This window comes from Natator depressus, chromosome 1 (genome assembly GCF_965152275.1).
Source record: "Natator depressus isolate rNatDep1 chromosome 1, rNatDep2.hap1, whole genome shotgun sequence".
NCBI lineage: Eukaryota > Metazoa > Chordata > Testudines > Cheloniidae > Natator > Natator depressus.
The window spans coordinates 18,100,831-18,122,782 of record NC_134234.1 but is presented as its reverse complement, the minus strand read 5'-3'; the positions used below and the strand labels follow the sequence as shown (position 1 = coordinate 18,122,782).

The window sequence follows — 21,952 nt, the reverse complement described above, 5'->3', positions numbered from 1 at the left end:
TATTCAATTTGTATTGCACGGAAAGAGATATTATCAGTTTACTCAAGATTAGAGCATTAGCTTTGAGCTCTCCTTGAGACACATTAAATAGTGAAATGAGGGGATATAGCTCAAAGTCAAACCATGATGTTATTTGTACAGCATATTATGTGCGGATAGAACGGAGAGGGGGGCTATGCTAACCAGAGAATTCCTACTTTTTAATTAAAATTTAAATGTTATTTCGCTATACATTATTAATGCTTTTTTGTTGGGGAAAAAGTCACGAGGCTTGTTATGCTGTTTAAAAAATCCAGTGTAATATTCCTATTAAAACGATAGCTCTAGCAGAGAGAGGATACTTGTGTAAAGGCAGTCTATCTATTTAGCGTCTTATATGGTCTCATCACCAGAGCATCAGAGTACCTCACAAGTATTCACAAACTGATCCATCCAACAGCATGGTGAGGCAGTGTGATTATCCCATTTCACATGTGTGAAACTGAGGCAGAGACAGATTCAGTGACTTCTCCAAAATCACAGAGGAAATCTGCGGCAGAGCTGAGAATTGAACTAAGTCCTAGCTCAGTGGGACTTAACAACAAGACCATTCTTCTTCTTCATGAGGAAGCTAAGGGTGCTGAAGAAAATGTGCTGATGGCTACTTTGTACGTTTAGGTTGTGAATTTTGAGAGACGCTTGGGGGCTTTTATAGAGTGCATGCTAATATAAGCATGAAAGGCCAATGCAGAATTCCATTGACTGAGAGTCTGGCCCAGAGTGTCCTACATGTAAAAAAACACTGTGCTTAGACACTATGGCATCTTAGGATACACTCAGGAAGAGGAGACTGTGACCCAGTCACCTAACTAACTCCAGGTGACAAGGAGAGATGTCTTGCATTCTCCCCTCTGGGTAGGAGTTATAGCTGCCAGAGGCAGAGTCATTACAATACATGCTTCCATATAATCAGCCATATTAACTTAGACTGTTGGGCCCTCATATTTGGTAGCTAGCATATATGTCACTCTTTTCTTTGTCCCAAATCATCTTAACAGAATAACAGACCTTTCCAGCTTTCCATATAGCTAATATTTGAAATCTGTTTGCCTGAAGCTGGGAATGGACGATAGGGCATGGAACACTTGATGATTACTCTGTTCTGTTCATTCCCTCTGGGGCACCTGGCATTGGCCGCTGACAGAAGACAGGATACTGGGCTGGATGGACCTTTGGTCTGACCCAGTCTGGCCGTTCTTAATGTTCTTATCTTGTGCACAGGCAGTATTTGAAGTAATTAGGTTGTAATTAAGCTAAATGAATAATGATTGTATCTCATTGTTAAGATTATATAGGCTATGGAAAGGCTCAGATAACTCTTAATGGGGCCATCGTGACATCAGAGGTAACTCAACCAATCATCCCCCTTCCTTTGCAACTATTTTTCACACAACAACTTTATTGGTTGTAATAACTCAGTGGTCTGAGGGAGACTGGACACACATGTCAACTGTTCTCATTGGTAGATTAAATGGCCCAGTTATCACTTCTCTTTAGAGATTCTCTGGCTGCATGGTAGCTTGGGCATCAGTGGTTAGGCATCATGTCTGCACGGAACTGCTGTCTCAGTTACTTTACTCACTGAAGCAGAATTGCTGGAGGAACTGAGGCAGGAGCAGCCCTTAAAGCATAGAGACATTGTGATTCAGGAACTGGGTTCTCCGTATGCTCTCCCTTCACATAGCACTGATCTCACTAACACAGCCTTCAAAACCAATAAGTCAATTGCACGTTAAGAGCCAGAGTTACCCCATACATTCTGGCTGTATTGCACTGCTCTGGCAGTGCGGAGTAGCTGCAAATCAAGCTTACCTGGTTAGTGTGCTCTGCCTGCTTTGTGCTACTTTGGTGTACCAGTAAATTTACCCTTATCAGTTAATTTTTTTAAAAGATGATTTAAGGTTGATACTATATAGAGAATCATTAGACATATCACTTGGTAGCATTTTCTTTTGTGTTTCCTGGTCAATGGTCACGTATGAAATTTTTAATATTAAAAAAGCCTACAGAAATTCGCAGACCAAAAAAACCCAAAACCACCCTAATAAGGAGAGTTAAGGTTGAGAGTATTTACGACTAATTTATTGATTAAAAACTGTACAGGGAAGTTGTAATTATCCAAAAACCAAACATTCTAAATTCAGGAAATTCAGAGCTAAGGTTGCAGAGTCATGAGCATGGGTGGTGGGTATCACAGGCCAGAGGAGGCTACGCCTTCCCAAACAGCCAGGCATGGCCCCACCCACGCTCCGCCCCCAGACTCCCTCCTGCTTCCTTCTCATCCCCTGTGGCCCCAGCCCAGGCTGCTCCTCTTCCCTGAAGTGGGCAGGGGCTGGGGTTGGGGCTAGGGCAGGCTGGCCGGTGGTCTGAGGTGGCTGGGGCCGGTGGTTGGGATGCTCAGGCCACTCAGCACTCCGGGGCTGGGGCTGCCTGGTGCTCTGGGGCTGCCTAGGGCTCCGGCACTGGGGCTCCAGCGCTGGGGTGGTCCAGGGCAGTCCAGAGATGGGGCAGGCCAGCTGGAGCGGGGCCTCCCCATATGGTGGTTCACACACCACACATGGTCATGAAACACGAATCAAGGGTTGGCTAGGCCAGGATACCGGGAGGTCAGAAACAGAAGATAAATTGGGGTCACCATGAGTCAGATGACAGGAGTCACGCTCATCAGGATGCCAGGAAATCAAGCCACAGGAGCAGGGGGGACCCCAGTCAGTCAGATAGCTTCCTGTCATGTTGCTGGCTTAAGTAGGACCAGCGGGCCAATCAGCCGCCCTGGGGCTCTGCCAATTGGACTCAGGGGTGGAGCTTCACACTGGGGCTGGGCTTTATGGGTCCCAGGTAAGCAGTTGTCAGGAGGTTACCAGTTGAAGGGCTGGAGTGTGGCCACTCCCATGAACCCTGCAGACCCATGCTTGAGACCTGTGTGTCACGACACATCTGTTGAATGCACCCACTGCAGTATCTCCAAAATATATTCAAGCCGATAAACGTAATTGTGACAGAAGAGAAATAAAAATTTGCATGGTTGATCTATAATTCTGAACAGTTTATTCTGTACATCAGGAAGTGAAACACAGTGGTTAGAAGAAGTAGCTTGGAGTCAAGAAACCTAGCATGAAATCCTGATCCCAATGAAGTAAATGGCAAAACTCCCATTGACTTCACTGGGGTCAGGATTTCAGTCCTAAGCTCTATTTCTGACTCTGCCACTCATTTGCTGTCCTCCTGTAAACTCCTCTGTGTTTCAGTTTCCCTAACCGCAAAAAACTGGGGATGGCGATTATCCTCCTTTGGAAAGCATTTTAACACCTTTGAATAAAATATCAGCACTAGATAAATGCAAATTATTATTACCTCCGTTTAATGCCCTTAGCTAAAGAAAACGCCTTTAGCTAAAGAAAACTTATGCTTTATTGTTGGGGGAACTTGTGTAAAAGACCTGAAACATTACAGGAAAAAAATCAAAATAACAATTATAACAACATCTGTTCCACAGTAGAGCGCATGTTCCCTTCATATCGTGGAGGATTTCTAGGCACTGCAGCAAGTTAGAGTTTCTTAACAAGATATTTTTGGTGTAAAGTATTAATGAGACAGAAGAAAATGTTTTTCAGTTAGGAGATGAACCCGTAGTAAAGTGTTGTGTTTTTTTTCCACACACAAAGCAATAGTTGGTTGTTGATCCAGGAGCCAAAAAGTGATTTTTTTTTTCAAAATAGGCCAGGAAAATGTTTATTTTGGAGACACCCACTGCACAAAAGACATATTTGAAAGCGTGAACTTGGTGATATGGATTATGAGAGCTTCAAAGCAAACTTGCAGTAAGCCCTAAAGAAAGGTTTTATGTGCGCCGCAAAGCAGGCTTTCTAAACTGCTTAGCAAGCCTTGATCCGATGGGTATGTTAATTTTAAAGTATGCAAGAATATGACCAACTACAATTAAAGGGAGAAACCATTGACGAGTACATTTTTGGTTGAATCACTTCGGGAACCTGATTTCAAGATCTAGACTCAGGGGGCCGCATTCACCCAGCCGTAGCAACTCCATCAATTTGGTTGCACTTGTGCCTGCTTAGCCAGTGGCAATTTAGTTCTAGTCTCTCTACGGTTAGTTGGCAGAGTCTGGTCATGCTATAGAAGGTACACTCGGAATTCTTACAGGATGGTAAAACGAGCTTTCTCATGTCTCTGAACAGCACCACTTACTAGCCAGTCCTGAATGGGGTCATTAATGAAGCACTGCTTAGCGTGAGGCTAGTCATGGTGTCAGTAGGATCCTAGCTGGCGGGAGAAAGTGTAGGAGTACTTGTGGCACTTTAGAGACTAACCAATTTATTTGAGCATGAGCTTTCGTGAGCTACAGCTCACTTCATCGGATGCATACTGTGGAAATTGCAGAATACATTATTATATACACAGACACCATGAAACAATACCTCCTCCCACCCCACGCTCCTGCTGGTAATAGCTTATCTATTAAAAGTGTGGCTATGTTTTAGAATATAGGGCCTGAATGAGGCACCTTTGTACTGCTCTGGCCGTATATGCAAATATAACTTAGCCTACCAAAGTGGTGTCAAGGGGACCTTATATAAATGGGAATCTGACCCATTATGTATAAATACGGATCTTTGCATCCAAATTTTTTGCATAATGTATCCATTTGTCTTGCAGTTATTTGTGATGTGTGGGGAGGATGGTGTGTACATGCCCCTTGGACCTCATGGGGCAGAAGGGGAACAATACTCTGAAGGATGTCAGACTGTGATACAGTAACCACTAGCAGAAGCATGTTACACAGCTGGCGCCTCTCAGGGGGTGGGGGATGATCAGCAGAATTCCCTGCATCCAGTTTCCAGAAGTTCAATTTTTCATATGAGGTTATTGTGTGGTGAGAAAAATGATGTAATTCTTAATGGGTATATTCATGTAAGCAGGTGTCTTTCCCAACCTGCTCTACAAACACACTGTTTAAAGTCCAAACTCAACTGCTACCCCTTTCATGTGATAAAAACAAACAGCCAGAAAATACCACTAAGATAAGATACCATAAAGAAAAGTTCTCCAGGGTTGGCTGCTTCTAGGGTTCCTCCCTCAGAACTGCTAGCTCACAGACTAGATCCCTTCTCTCTTTCATGAACCATTCTCCTCTCCCTTCTTTCCAGCTGGGATGAGGAGCCCTCAGATGAGGGAGCAAGTCCACAGAGCCCCACGCTGCACAACCTTTCCCAGCACAATCAGCATCTATCAGTGGGGGTTTTCAGGCAGTCCCCGTCAGCCTGTTACAGCTGGGTTGCAAAGGACCTCCTGGTAGTTATCAAAGTACTATCCTATTCTCTCTAGCTATTTCAAGAAGCATTGATTGTGTGGATCATGGTGTTGATGTTGATAATTGTAATACATTTGTTTTGCTGATGTAAAAGTGACTGTTAGTTTGTGGCAGAAAACGGCTAGGCTAAAGCCAGTAAGTATTTCTCTACACTGTGTTGGATGAATTTAAAAGGCAGAATGTGCATAGCTGAAGTGTGCTGTGGCAGTGAACAGAACCCATTCATTGAAAAGGAATATGCTGACTTAAGGAAAGAGGTTCTTTGACTTCACTGTACCTTGAGAGAATCTCCTCGGCTCTAATTTGCTCCTACTTGAAGCATAGCTGTGATCTCTGAATTTATCAGCCGTGTCTTTCCCTTCTTCCACAGGGGGACAATATAATGAGTGTTTTTACTGGGAGAAGCCCTAAATCTGGGGAATGCTTTGCAGCCTGGTCCTGTACATGTTGTCACTACTCCTTGCAGTGCTCAGTTTAGCAAACACATTACACAGCTAATCTGTGGGAATCACTTAGAGCAGTGTTTCCCAAACTTGGGACACCGCTTGTTCAGGAAAAGCCCCTGGTGGGCCGGGCCGGTTTGTTTACCTGCTGCGTCTGCAGGTTCAGCCGATCGCAGCTCCCACTGGCCATGGTTTGCCACTGCAGGCGAATGGGGGCTGCAGGAAGCAGCGTGGGGCCTGCGGACGCGGCAGGTAAACAAACCGGCCCGGCCCGCCAGGGGCTTTCCCTGAACAAGCGGTGTCCCAAGTTTTGGAAACACTGACTTAGAGCATAGAAATAACCTAAAACAACAGCAATTATTTATTATTACAAAAAAAAACAATTCAGCTTTGTGAACGAGCCCCCCAGTTCATCAGTCTATATCTGTTCATCAAAGCACTTTAAATACATACTTTAAGGCATATGCTTTTGTGTCTTTGACTTCAATAGGACTTCAGCACATGCTTAAAGGGAAGTAGGTGCTTAATGATTTTGCTGGGGCGGGATGGAGTTAAGCCTCCCCTCCCGCAGGAGCCGCAGGGACGTGGTGCCGGCCGCTTCCGGGAGCGGCGCTGGGTCAGGGCAGAAAATGTGCTGAAATGCTTTGCTGAACAGAGTGAACTTTAGTGCTGGCTCAACAAGTCTAAGGACTAAGGCCAAAATATGCATACTTGCGGGCCTAAAGTTAGTCTCCTAAATCCATATTTAGGCCCTGCATAGAAGTGGCCTGATTCTCAAAAGTGCTGAGGACCAGCAGCTGTCACAGAAGTCAGCAAGTATCGGGGGTAGCCGGGTTAGTCTGTATCCACAAAAACAACAAGGAGTCTTCTTATCCACAAGATGGGTGTGGTCTGGTGAGCAGAAGGAGTGTAGCCCCCTATCCCCAGTGTGTTTCAGCCTTTGCTTGTGGAGAGGAGACCTCTTGTAGACATGTGAAAACGGATCGGTCTCCAAATCCTTGGCCCCTTTACCATGGCTGCTGAGGAGCGGGCAACCTATGGCCCATGGGCCAGATCCGGCCTGTCAGGGCTTTGGATCTGGCCTGCGGGATTGCCACACCCGTGGCTCTGCGGGCTTCGTGCTGCACCCGGAAGCGGTCGGCACCACATCCCTGTGGCTCCCTGGGGGGGAGGGGGGCAGAGGCCTCCGCATGCTGCCCTCGCCTGTGGGTACCTCCCCCGAAGCTCCCATTGGCCGTGGTTCCCCGTTCCCAGCCAATGGGAGCTTTGTGGGAGGTACCCACAGGCGAGGGCAGTGCACGGAGCCCTCTGCCTCCCCTCCCCCTGGAGCCGCAGGGACGTGGTGCTGGCCGCTTCCGGGAGCGGCGCGGGGCCAGGGCAGGCAGGCAGGGAGCCTGCCCTGGCCCCGGTGCACACCACTGCCATCCCGGAGCCAGTGGTGCCGGGTCAGAGCCCGCAACCTGAACCCCTCCCCGAGCCCCCTCCTGCACTCCGCACCCCTCCCTGTTCCCCAACCCCCTGCCCTGAGCCCCCTGCCACACTCCACACCCCTCCTGCACCCCTGCTCTGAGCTCCCCAGCCGGATGATACCACTTTGTGTTAATAGAGACATGGAAGTCTAGCAGTGACTAGCTCTGTAAGCCATTTCCAATATTCTGTACTATCTGGTCTCCCTCAGTCACAGCTTGAATAGATGATGCTTTTGGAAATATTTCGTTAAATATTTAGTCTGGATTAAAGAGCAGAGCTGGCAAGGAATTACCCTCCCTTTGGTGTGATCCCTGACGCAGGACACACTGTTTTCAAAACACTGATAATGAAACCATTTATATTTTTGGATGCTCTGCAGGGTACAATGCAGTAAGTCAAAATAAATCATGGCATAATACATCTGTTACAAATGAAAGCCAATGCACCAAATGTCAAGGTTGCTTGTTTTGATTTATCAATGACAATTACCAGCTTTGGTAAGAATATTTGTGAAACAAATGGTAATGATTAGAGAAATGCTGGTTGATTGATTTGTAGTCATTTCACGCAATCTGTCAGAGACTGGGAGATGGGCAGGGGTCATACCTAGTGGTTGGAGCAAGTGTCAGTTCACAGAGCTAAGAGTCAGAACCAGGTTACCTGGAGTGAGGCAAGGCTGGGGCCAAGCAAGAGCTATTGCAGCCACAGGCAAATGCTTAGAGAAGCCACCAGCTGTTACTGGGCTTAAGAGCTGGTCTCTGCTGATTCTTCCCACCAGTCAGGCAGCCTACTACAGGCCAGGTGTGCTCCTTAGGTTGCCTAGAGACTGGATCTGCTGCAGGTCCTGATTCCTGGCACAACCAGTGCATATGTGCAATGGATTAGATGTTTTGTAGTTGGTGAACAGTAAGGACTATTTAGGGCTAGCTCAATCTCGCTCAGTAAGGTACTACTCAGTGTGTGTGTAAAGGTGATAGGATCTGTCCCTTTTTAGTGGAGAAACATCAAATCAAGTTTCCCCCTATTTTAAAACTTCCAATTAATTTGGTACTCCTGATAGATGGGAAATACATGTGTTTGAAGTCCCATAGCTGCAGAACAGCTACAGCATGTAGGACTCCATGGTGCAGATGTTCACTCTGCAAACACCCCTTTCCAATATGCTTCACTTCTGACCTGATGGAAACAACCTCTGTGATGAGATGGCCCACTGATGCATAAAGATGTTGAATGACATGCCCAGAGTCACAGAGGAAGTCTGTGGCAGAGCATTGAATTGAAACCAGATTGCCTGAGTCCCAATCCACTTCCTTAACCACAGGCCATTCTTCCTGCTGTCCAATAGGACATAAGTGGGTACCTGTTGGAAAATAAGTCTTCAATGCAGGATCACTTTTAAATTCATCCATCCTTGTAAAAGCTTTCTTCACTGCATAGAATGTGTTAATCAGGTTCAAAGTATTATTACCGTCTTGTCAACAGCCACTAGTTAGAAAGCCTCATGAAAATGAGGTAGAAATTCATAGGGGAACAACTTCAAAAGTCATGCAAAATTAGTTTTCGATAAGGTTTTGGGGAGCTTATCATATGCTGTATAATGATTTATTGCAATTTGAATCTCACTGTTTCTGTAATTAATATTGCTGGATGCTTCCTATTCAGAGGGATGTTAATCATAATAATGCAAATGGAAGTATTATTGCTGCTATGCATCAGCCTTCATATTTCAAATTGAGCCAAAGGTTCAATATTCAGCAGCCTTCTCTATGGAGCATTCACATTGTATGGGTAGATGAATGTGCGCCAAAGGTAAAATAACTGAATTAATATGAGCCAGAAGAATGTGTCTGGCTCATAGCTTCCCATTTTGCTGTAAGGTCCTGATTGTTCAGGCTTTTTAAACCCCAAATAAATTATTGCAATACATTTGCTAATTATGTTATACTGAAGTGCTATGTAGTATTAAATTGCAGCAGTGATGGATTTAGATGAAGTTTCTTATGCTTATTTTTAGTGATTCAAAGAGAGTTCAGCTCTAGCTAGGCCTCATTTGCAAGTTTAGAGGAAAAAGACATGCATAATCATTTCCCCATTTGGGTGGTGATATTGTTCGTAAATGTGGTGTCCTATATGTCTTTCAATGCTTAGTGTGTTATTGAAGAGGGCAGATGCTATTACAATTCAGATTAATTGTGGTGTGTGTTTAAAAAAATTCATTTGTGAAATTGGGTTCTGCAAACACCCTCTAATAGTATTCAGGCACTGCCCTTTTTAATTCTCTCCATGCTCTGTTATTCTCTCTCTTAACCCATGATTTCTTTTTCTGTCATAGTTGATGCTTCTTGAAATGGCTGGTTCTTTTTTTGGCTTGCATGGGTTTTTTTCCCTGCTGGTTCTTATTAAGCTGCATGTGATCTTGGAGTTTCCAAGAATATTTCAGAGCTGATTAAGAAGCTTCAGTTAACATTTCTGCAAGAATACAACCCAAACATAAAAAGATTGCTGTAGAAATTTAATTCTCAGCCTTTTGCCCTGTACCTGAAAGGACATTTTTCTGTAGTCACTGTTAGGGGCCACACCCACCCCATGATTTCTAGGGTTATCCTGCATCCTCTCAAATGCTTCTTCTCTCGTAGTATCAGCACAAGATGATGCTGTCACCATGGACAGTAAGTGTTCCTGATTCGTGTAAGTGTGAACTCTTACACACTGCTGGCTGGTGGAGAGAGGTAGTATCTTAGGACTGTATCTTAGGACTTACAAGACCCAAGTTCAAGTCTACGTGCTGCCACAAATATCCTGTGTGATGTTGGGCAAGTTCCTCAAGTCTCGATTAACGAAAGCATTTAAGCACCACTTACGCTCTCCAAAGGACTGGTCAGTTTCTGCATGAATCTAAATCCCCATAGGTGCCCACTCACCTGGGATTTGGGAGACCTGAGTCTAAATCTCCATTGTGCCTGATTTGGAGCAGGGTTTGGGAACCCTGCTTTCTCAAGTGAGTGCCCAAACCACCAGGCCAGAGAGTCAATCTTTCACTTTTTCTCTCTGCAGCCCAGTGAATATTTAATTATTTTTAAAGAGTAGAACAGCTCCAACAGGAGAGGCTGTGAGAGACCCACTCCGGAATAGCCAATAGACCCATGGTTACAGCACACTCCTATAAAGTGGGAGTTCTGGGTTCAAGTCCCTGCTCCAAATCAGGCAGAGTGAGGATTTAAAAACAGGTCACCTACTTCCCAGCAGAGCATCCTGACCACTGAGCCATTTGCTATAATGGGTTGGGGAGTGTCGCTCTGGTTTTCCACGAGGAAGGGCTGACCAGGCATTGGTGCCTAACTCCAGGAGAGGGCTCATGACTGAGAATTGCAAGCAGAGATAGGTGCCTCCCTAGCCCAGATCAATGGGAGTTAGGACCCAGATCCACGGTGCCCAAATCCTGTCTCTTTCCTCAGGATTTCCTACTGGCTAACTTAGGCAGCTCCTCTCTCTACTTGTTGGCTTCTGAGAATCCTCTCTTTGATACAAAACTCTCTCCATACAGGTTTCAGAGTAGCAGCCGTGTTAGTCTGTATTCGCAAAAAGAAAAGGAGGACTTGTGGCACCTTAGAGACTAACCAGTTTATTTGAGCATGAGCTTTCGTGAGCTACAGCTCACTTCATCGGATGCATCTCTCCATACAATGCATGGGAAGCCTGGGTGTCAGAGCTGGGGCTCTGTATTTCACTGGGCTGTGAGGTGCCTAAGAATTGGGCATTGCCTGATCTATAGATTATGAATAAGAATTTCTAGTTATCACTTCAAGGGTAGACAGGTTCTTGTCCCCAAATCAGACTCAGTATTATTAAGATTATTATATAGTTGGGAACCCTGATGTTCACAGGTGCAACACTCACACTATAGGAACTCTTCTATATTTACAAATAAATAATTTATTAATATATTTAGCAAAGTCACACACACTCTAACCTAGCAAGGTAGATAGAGATAATACAGAAAGTACATCTGAATATCCATACTCACACCATCCCTTGCAGAACAATGTGAAATGTTAGCCATTATCTTCCTCATCACCATCACCTTCCTCATTTTCACCAGTGACCATCATTCTGACCCCTCCCGAGGGCTACATCTCTCTCCTCCTGCCCACAGGCTGGGATGCCACTTTTATAATATGTTACACTGATGTTATCTATGTCTAATGCATATTCAGTAGGAGTTTCTTGCCTCTTATTTGTATTTCCTCCCCTTACCATTGTTGAGGTGTCCTTCGACAGGTTAGTATATTTATGATTCACCCCATTATCATATACGTCAATGCGTTGCCATGGCACTCTTGTGGTCGGATGTTCCGTCCAAAACCTTCCAGAAGCTTGTATTAGTTTATGTTTCTGTGGTTGGCTGATGTCATTATGGACAAAATTCCCACCTATACTCTACTTCCAGTTCCCCAAAACTTATGGGTTACCTAAATTTATCTAGGCCAAAGTTCCTAGGCCTCAAGCCTTATGCTAACTGATGAAGCTAGTGTCTTACAGGATGCAGGCCTGTAGGTTCCTTGCATTACTGCTAACTATAATAAAGCAGAATATAATACAAAGCAGTGAATTTAACAGAGGTAAGCTGGCCCACCAGGCTACAAGCACCTCACTTCCACATTTGTACAATGGGGATAATAACATTTTCTTTCCGCAGATCGGTATTGTGAGGATCAACACATTAAAAATATAGAGGCTTTCAGATACTATGGTGATGGAGCTCATATAAATGCATTAGATACTCTGCTTCTGACAAAGGAGAGAGCTCAGTTGATCGCAGCTCCTTTTATCATCAAGATCACTCAGTGGGGCATTCTTGTGACGAATGTCCTCTTCTACTTTTGTTTCTGCTCTTCTGAAACGAGCACCAAAGATAGAGGAGATCTCAAGATTAATTCAGATTGCGTTAGATAGAGACCCTGCAATGATGTCGATTAAAAACCATCTGAAGAGACACAAACAAAGGCTAATAACACATGAAAATGTATCGGATTGTGGGAGAAGTCATGCTAAATGCACCCAACCAACAAAAGGGACGGATAACTTAGGAAGGAGAAATGTTGAAAGAGAACTCAGGATATGTAAGCTGGAGGAGAGCGCAGGAGGGAGTAGGAGAACCATTTCAGTGCACCTTGGGTGGTCAGAGAGTCATGGACACTAAGTTTGCAGTGTGATATGGCAACATAAAAAGGCCAGTGCAGTTTTGGTCTGTGTATTGCAGGGGCATTTTGTCACAGATAAGGGATGTGAAAGCTTGTCTGTATATTGATCTGGTGTCACATACTTGGAATATTACACTTGGTTTGGGGCACCTTGTTACCAGCAAAGACTGCTCCAGGGGAGACAAAATTTACAAAGATGAAATGAGTGTAACCAGTAAGGAGGGAGTGGAATTACTTAGTGGGTAAATAGGGATCTAACTCAGTGAGTGGAATTGGATTAAAAAGGTTTGATTAGGCTGAATATAAGAAAAAAAATCTTCCAAAGAGGGAGAACTATTAACCTCTGAAATTGTCTTCTAAGGGAAGGAATGGTGACAACATTGCTTTTAGGACACAGGCTGGAGCCAACACTGGGTACTTTACAGAACTGTCCTCCATTGGCCGTGGAATGGGATGGACTGGATGGTCTAACTGGTCTTTTCCATCTTTAATGTGTGTGATCCTTTAAGAAAAGGTCTGCTCTTAACCCTTGGTTTGCCACATAACATATTAACTGCTGGGGAACAATGGACTTCATGTTGTGTACCTGACAATCACGTTATTTACTTTTGAACAAAAACATTCAATCTAGTGTAATCCCAGCAGCAATGTTCATATCAAGCAGTTGTGTTAGCAAAGGAGACTGGAATTATGTGACTCAGGTGGCTCATAAGTAGCTATTTCTAATTCTTGGTTTGTATAGGATTAAGATTATTTTTTTAATGACCAATTTCTTTTTCTGTGTACATGTTTCAACAGGTAGACTGAGTTTAACACATGTCCAGGTTAAAATTGCATTCTTCAAGGAGTATTTGATGGGTTATTCCTAGATACTTCAAAAAGGTAAATTAAAAAGTGAGTGTTATTCATTTATTTTGGGGGAGGAGGTGGGTTATTACAGTGTGTGACTGTTTAAAATCAAATAATGCTATTTAATTGTAATGTTTCTCATTTTCTGGTGATAGGGTTAGGGTTAACAAATGCCTCTGATCAGAAAAGGGGGAAACATGAGCAGTTTTGCTACTTTCTCTTGGATCCGTCTATAAACTGATGAAAAGAGAAACACTATTTTATAAGCTTTGTAGTGAATGGGTCAAATCCAGAAGCCCTTCTTCAATGTCAGTCCTTACTCAGGCAAAAATGCCACTGACTTGAATGGAATTTTGGCTGAGTAAATAGGAAGTAAAAATTAAGTAAAGTCTTTAGATTTGGGCCCAATCCTGTTTCTAAATTCTAAGTCTATCAAGTCCTCAATATCGCCTGGTGTTCAGCATCTCACAGGAAATGCTCAGTAGGTTGCAGGATTGGGCCGTTAGGTCATCTTGTTCCTCCTCATGCGCTGTCAGTGTGCTTCCAACTGTACAAATGCCAGGCTGTACAAATGGAGTACTTCACTCTCCATGCCTCTGCAATCCTTGGACTCTATGGGAAAAATCCTGGGCCACTGAATCAGGGAAAATTCCAATTGACTTCCATGGGGCCAGGCAGGCACGCTCGCTCACTCTCTCCCCATTATTTACAGTTTGGAAACACTTTGAATTGGGATGGGGGCCCTATCGTGCTAGGCGCTGTACACAAGCAAAATGCAAAGACAGTCCCTAACCCAAATACCTCAAAATCTAAATAATCATGAAAGGCCTCTCCCCTGAGACTGTCAGCAAAGGTGTTAGTTCTGGTCACGGCATATGACAAAATTCCAGTCAGAATTATACTGAAGGCACCCACACATTTAACCAACAATGGTAACAACTTGAGGAGGCTGCTGGCCTTATCCAGATAAGACCCCATAACTGAGAGGTGTAAGGCTCTGTACCACGTTAATGCCTTGTGCCATCCAGTCCCCTTGACAGCTATTAAAGTCAGATTTGTCAGTGCTAGCTAAATATAAGTGGATGAGTTGGCCACACTAGACTGTTTCATATCTTGTGTCTTTGGAAACCACACTCTCAGCGATAGTAGTTCCTTTGACCTTCACAGTGTACCAGACAGCATTGGGGACGAGGAGCTCTGAAGTACTTAACATACTTTCTGTGAGTCCGTCTGATGAGAGAAGGATCCTTTGAGAAGAAGGATGGTCTTGGAGTTGAGACCCTAAAGTGGGACTCAGGAGAGCTGGGTTTAGTTCTTGACCCTGTTACTAAGTTCCTACCTGGGCAAGTCAATCAGTGTCTCTGTGCCTCAAGTGGTGATTATAATACTTCCTTTCACTGTTTCTCAGTTTTGTCTATTTAGGTGGTAAGACCTTTACAGCAGGAACTGTCTCTCGCTATGTATATGTACAGCATCTAACACAATAGGATTCTGATCTTGGTTAAGGCCTCTAGGTGCTTCTATAATACAAATGATAAATAAACAATCACCTAAATCTGCAGAGTCTCTGTTGGACCGATAAATGGGAAGACCAAAATACCTATAAATAAAAAAATACAAGTATGCGGTGTAAGGGGTAGTTGTAATATAAAGTGACGTTCAAATGAAACTGATGCAGAGTTACATTGACTTAAAGATATAATGGGAATGATGAGCGAACACCAGTGTTTTAATCACCAGCGCAGTATAGCTATTGAACATAAATAACAGGCGGCTGTCTCACAGAACTGATCACTTACACTGGCAGATTATGACCAGGATTGTTTATTATTTATTCATTCTTTGGGGAGGCACCACTTTCTGGTATAAGGAATTCATTTGTTTCCCTCTGTAATAACACTGATCACAATGAATTAATTCGGCACTCAGAGGCTGTCTCCTATATATATATATATTCGCGTGTCTAGCCCACTGAAATGAATTATAAAACATGATGGGTCATAGATTACGGGGAAGCCCATTGGCAAGGAAGAGTTGAAGCCAGGTATCTCCTGCCTCTTAGAAGTGCAGTTCGGTTCCAGAAAGCCAATGTCCCTGAAGGATCTAAATGGAGAGGTAACAATTATCAGAAAAACAAGGAGTTTTAGTTTCTATCCATGATGCAGAAAATGTAACAGCGTAACCAGGCAGCAGACTATAGAAAACTGAATGGGGGAAAAAATCTTTAAAAACCATGCAAGCTTTAAGTTAACATTTCCTAAGTTCTTTTGGGCAGGGAACATTACATAAGCTATATTTGCAAGCACTGTGTAAATCATAGAATCATAGAATATCAGGGTTGGAAGGGACCTCAGGAGGTCATCTAGTCCAAGCCCCTGCTCAAAGCAGGACCAATCCCCAACTAAATCATCCCAGCCAGGGCTTTGTCACGCCTGACCTTAAAAACTTCTAAGGAAGGAGATTCCACCACCTCCCTAGGTAACGCATTCCAGTGTTTCACCACCCTCCTAGTGAAAAAGTTTTTCCTAATATCCAACCTAAACCTCCCCCACTGCAACTTGAGACCATTACTCCTTGTTCTGTCAGCAGCTACCACTGAGAACAGTCTAGATTCATCCTCTTTGGAACCCCCTTTCAGGTAGTTGAAAGCAACTATCAAATCCCTCCTCATTCTTCTCTTCCGCAGACTACAATCCCAGTTCCCTCAGCCTCTCCTCATAAGTCATGTGTTCCAGTCCCCTAATCATTTTTGTTGCCCTCTGCTGGACGTTTTCCAATTTTTCCACATCCTTCTTTTAGTGTGGGGCCCAAACCTGGACACAGTACTCCAGATGAGGCCTCGTCAGCGTCGAATAGAGGGGAACGATCACGTCCCTTGATCTGCTGGCAATGCCCCTACTTATACATCCCAAAATGCCATTGGCCTTTTTGGTAACAAGGGCATACTGTTAACTAATATCCAGCTTCTCGTCCATTGTAACCCCTAGATCCTTTTCTGCAGAACTGCTGCCTAGCCATTCGGTCCCTAGTCTGTAGCGGTGCATGGGATTCTTCCGTCCTCAGGGCACTTCCTCAGAGTGGGTTTGTACTGTTGACAAATTCCTATTTTTAAATATAATCTGAATGTTTCAAACAGAACAGAGAGGGATGCTAGCCACCCACTATATCTAACCACGTATTTATTTACTGATCCGTTAATGCTGGTAGCCAATTTGATTAGTAAAACTTTGATTAAATGACCAGTGCTAGGCTAGGCCCTAATTTTGCATGTGCTGTGGTTAGTGAGAAAACTGCTGCTGTCTTCACTGGAAGCAGGATTAGGTCCTTCAAGTTGTGCTGTTGTCCTCTATAAATAGGTTCACTCACCACAGGACCACCTCTTTGTGCCCAGATGTGGTGTCGCGACTGTCTGCCCCTATGATGCTCTAGCCAATGTTGCTCCATTGCTACAGTGGTCTCTCTTCCCCCAGGTCACACTTTAGCCCACCTCTTCCAGGGTAACTGAGAGTCCAACCCAGCTATAGTCCAGTGATCTTACGGCAGGTCTTCTGTCTGTCTCTGGGCTCTGTGGGCCTTACACCTGTAACTTTAGCATCCTCGTGGCCAAGATGGAATCTGCTCTGCAGGCAGCTCTGGCCAAGAGAAGGTGCACGCAGGAACGCAGCAGGGAAAGTCCCTTCCAGCCCAGGGGCACCTGTTCTAACCCCCCCACAGAGTGAACACGCACCCCCCCACACACCCACCACCCAGAAGAGTACAATGAATATAGGAAAGGGAAATATTTATTCACAGAGGGATGAGAGGGGAAAAACAACAGGGGGAAATATGAGGGGAGCGGTGAAACAGGGTTGCATTCAACACAAGGCCTCACAGGCCCACTGGTACCACAGTCTGAAAGGGCAGACACCAAGCAATGAGTCCAGGAGTCCTGGGCAGAGTTCCAGTCTGTTGATGAGTCTTGGGTGGTCCTCGTCGTCTTCAGCACCAGTACACTTTCCCCAACAAACCTCTCCGGTGCCCTCTTCTGCTGCTCTCTGCAAAGCCACACAGAGCGACCACCTCCCCACTTAGCTACCTACAACCTTCCTCCTTTTTCCCAATGCAGAGTCACCAGCCCCAGTACTCACAGCCCCATGCAGCTCTGGGCAGCAGTGATACTAGGTCCAACTGCAGTCTGTTATTCTCAGGTGATTCCTCCCTGGCACAGTGCTTCTCCTGGGTCCTGTTCTGGGGTAGCTCCGATCCTTTGCTCTGTCCTTCCCAGGCTTCAGGCAGGTTCTTGGCTGCTTCATTCTGTGAGGGCCTGCTTGCTGAAGCTCTTCTGTCCCGACTATAAACACACCCTCTTGCTCTCCCCTCTCTTTCTGCTCCCCCTCCCTCCCCAGCAGCACCTCCTCCTTCTGGAACAATCAGCACTCCCCCCCCTCCCCCCCGGAAAAAGATTTAAAGGTCCATGTTCTGTGAACCCCAAGGGGGTTACACACCTCTTCCCTCAGGGGCTTCCCCCGCCCCCCTTCCTTGGTGGCTGATACAGGAACCCTGGCCTACCCTCTACTCTGGGTTCCAGCCCAGGGACCCTGTTGCTGGCAGCCAAGGTCTGCTCCCTCAGATACTTTGCTGCCTCCCTGGACTGCTTCCTATCTCTTCTGTCCCCCAGAGAGAGACTGTAGACTCTCCCTGCAGACCCCTCTACTCTCAACTTCTTAACTTGATGTTAACCAGCCTGCTCCTGCCCTGCTGGGCTACATGATCAGTTAAGTCTGGATCTCTCTCCAGGTATAGCCTGACAACATTAATTGGCCTTGCAGCCCCTTGAAGGCCCGTGTGGGGTACACATCCCATCACACCTTGTAGCACACACTGATGAGTAGCAGGCAAAGTCTGATCAATGATCTCCCGTGGGGCTGGCTGGCTCCCTGAAGTCTCCCACAAGGGAAACTGCAGACATCTCCCCACATTATCTCCTGCTGGGGAGTGGAGCCAACTGCCCCTCCAGTCCTTCTGGCTGGGGAGACTTGCTTCCTAGCTCTCTGCTTGCTTCTTCCAAATATCACCATCCCAAGAGGATGCCTCTCTCAACACGAGCCAAAGGCAAGAGGTACTGACGAGTCCATTCTGCTAGCCAACAAAGAGCTGGTGGGAGGAAATCTTTGTTCACTGGGTCTTTATAGTTGTCAAGACTTTAGCACATAAAAACGTGTAAGGATAGTGTGACAAAGTCAGTCCTGACAGAGATATAAGTGTGGTACATTTGTTCTGAAACAGTCAAAGAGCCCTAGAATGCTGAACGCCTTATTCCCTGTAAGCTGTGAAAGGTTACCTCAGGTTAACTAGAGATGCCTGAGGCCAGTTAAGGGCTGCCTTTGACCTTTAAAAACCCCTCTTCTGGTGAAACAGAGGAGGAGAAAGATGAGATACAAGCAGCAGCAAGGAAAGGCTTCCCCTAGGTGGAAGGCTGTGTGCCCTCCCTATAGGGAAAGAAACTAAGTTAACAGCTGCTTGGGGATGGACTAGCAACTAGGAGCCAGTGTAGTAGAGTAACATCCTGGAGAGGGGTCAGGGAGAAAGTATTTCTGTTTGCATTGTGAGTTTGGGGTTGGTTTGTTTTGCTTAAGAGAACTTCTTGGGCCTACCCTGAGGCCCATCATATAACTAGGACAAATAAACCCAGAGTGAAAACCCTTCTGCAGTCAGACTGATTTACTCCAAGCCTTCACCACCCAAGGGAGAGATGCTGAGCCCAGCAAGGGGAAGGAGGTACTCTGCTGCAACAGTAAAATGAATAGAAGTTGTCTCCAGGGGCAACTGTAGTAAAAAGAAAAATGTCTTTGGGTAAATAGGGTTCCCTCCATGGTGCATTTTGGCCAAAATGTTCACACTTGGGTGTCGAAGGTTAAGGAACTAAATGGAAGTAGCCTGATTTTTCGATGTGCTCCTGTGGATGTCAGCCGGAGTTGTTGTACACCTCTGAAAATCAGGCCACTTTTATTAAGGATCCAAAATATGGATTTAGCTGCTTAAAGTTAGGCGCTTACCTTTGAAAGTGTTGGACATTGCTCTTAGCCTTTCCACCACATATCATGCCACAATCTTTGGAATGGATTTCCTTCTTGGGTAATATTTTACTGTCATTGGAAGCAACGAGTATTTATTCTGTTTATAGCTACCTGTTTTAAGAGAATTTTGCTCTCATCTGGTGGCAACTAGATTTATTTGGTTTTGTGGTACTGATGTTAGATTTAAGTAAGTTCTTTTAGCTTCATTCGCCTTTGTCTTGCTAAAATAAATTAGAAAGTGCTACTGGCTGGCTAGGAATTTTTTACGCCTTATCACTTTTGTTCTCCATCTTCCCACACACACCCCCCACCTGGTTCCCACCTTTGTTTGTCTCATCCACTTGTCATTGTCTTTTTACATTGTAAGCTCTTTGGGATAGGATATGTTTGTACAGCCACTAGCACATTCGGGTCCTGATCTCCTTCAGCCGTTACAGCAATATAAACAAGAATAGAAAACTGTGTTCTCTTCCCAGGCACCTTGCCTTGATCCAACATTTGAAGAGATATTGTTAAAAAAATGTTCTATTTTTTATAGTCAGTATGTCAGCCAGTGTTAGTTAAGCATTAATTAATAGTGCTTCTTTCTGTGAAGATCTTGGCCATCATTTCTCCACAATAACTCCTGCTGTTTGGCTCAAGACTATTTAGCGAAGACTGAAATAAGCTTGTCTTCTTGACTACTAAGGTCTCTCTCTCTCTCTCTTTTTTTTTGCTGTCAACTAGATCAGTCTCCATATTCCTTTCCATCCCCTTGAAGAAATTGACAAAATGATGGGAATGATGTAACTGATCATTTGATAAAACAGTATAAAAACCAGAAGGAAAAAAGGAGAGAAAAAAATCTTATTTATATGTTGTCGGTCAATCACTTCCTTGCTGTTCAGGTTTCTAAGTAAATTTCAGTGCTATCTCCTGGACACATCAGATTTTGTTTTTCTTTTACCACTTTGTGGTAAGCCTCTTTTAATATAAGTTTTCATCTCTCCTGTTATGACAGGGAAAGTATGTGATTTCACACCCTGCAATAACTGATATGACAGTGAGGCTGGGGCAAAGATCCAGTGGTTACACTGTTTAGAAAAAGAAAGAACTGCATCTTAGAGTGTAGGTAATAGACTTTCCACATTAAACCGTGTTAATAAATGCACTGGCAGTGTCCGAGTGGAACCTTCACTTCAGAGTAACATTAACTTGCCTCCCATTAGGCTTAATAATACACTGCACTTCCATATCACTTTCCGTCTGAGGATCTCAGAATGTTTGGTGAACATTCATAAGTTAAGCCTCAGAAACACCTTGGTGAAATAGGGAAACATTACTATCCCAATTTCAAATGATGATACTGTGGTACAGGTGCCCAAGGTCACACGTGAAGCCTGTAACAGAACCGACACTATAACTCCATTTTCCGTACTCCTGTCCTTTGCTTTAGCCAAAAAATCTTTACTGGTGGGCTATACCTTTAAGAGACCTGATAGTGGCCCACACTAGAAAGTGAAGCTGGCATTGTAGTGATGGCTAGTAGTCACCAGATACCAGGGTGATGAGCACACTGTAAATAGATAGAGACACAGCTGTTGTACCCCTTCCCCATTCCCTTTCTTGCTCTCATATTCAGTATTGTGTAGCTGTTTTCCACGGGATACCCATGTGTAACTCCTGTCAGCGTTGTAGCATGCTCACAGGGCAGAGTCAAGTCTGAACTCCATTGTAACGTAGCCAAAGATAATGTTTGTTTATGTTTCTAAATGCAGACTGAGAACCAGTAGTTCTTTCTCGTTCTCTACTTCTGATTGACTAATGCAGCCCCTGATGCCTTGTGCGACCCCCAAAGGGACTCTGCAAGTCCTCGCTTGTAATAGGCAGTCTTGGAGTCGATCGCTGACTTCATTATGGGTCTCAGCAGGAGCGATGTGTGTGCAACCAGGAAAGATTTTGATCCCTTTTTGCTTTTGCCTGTCTGTGTCAAGGCAAACACATCCTGGTCATGATGGAGCATTTCAAATGCTCTTATCTGTCACAGGCTAGACTTGATTTAATTTTGAGCTCTAATTAGATGTTGACTGATGGTGTCGGGGGGGAATATGCTTTGGGGCAGGTGAGCATCGGTGACCAATGAGAGCCTAAAATGTTCCAGTACAAAGGAGATTGGGCTTTTTGATTTAATATTAATGATAGTTTTTAATGTGTACGTGACTCTGTTCTAGACTAGGCTGTTGGGGGCATGTACTTTCTATGTGTTCTCTTGCCTGTGTTAAGGAGCATGTCCTCACTCAATATTGTTTGGTAAAATAGTTGGAAATACAGGGCAATTTCGGGGGGATAATAGAGGTGTTCATTTTAAATGCAGAGGATCAATATTCAAACGTAATGAAGGTAAGATGTAAAATCTGTCACTACCTGCTTTAGGATGGGCCTTCTTGGCCACAGTCTAACAAAACATTTAAGCACGTGTTTAAATTTAAGCATGTGAGTACTTCTGATGATTTAATTGGGATTACTCGCATGCTAGAGTTAAGCATAGGATTAAATGAGACCACAGTCTATCTTGCTGACCAATAT

At 44.5% G+C, this 21,952-nt stretch overlaps 1 protein-coding gene across 2 annotated transcripts in view; it reads left to right on the top strand.

Moving 5' to 3' along the window:
* The window catches only part of TENM4 (teneurin transmembrane protein 4), a 2,219,108-nt gene that overhangs the window by 1,688,734 nt on the left and 508,422 nt on the right, over window positions 1–21,952 (top strand). Inside the window, exon 7 of one of the 2 annotated variants that reach the window (XM_074955672.1) lies at window positions 13,281–13,376. The gene's annotated coding sequence lies outside the window, so the exon portion shown is untranslated. The remainder of the gene's footprint in view (window positions 1–13,280; window positions 13,377–21,952) is intronic. The other variant, XM_074955678.1, reaches the window with a different exon arrangement.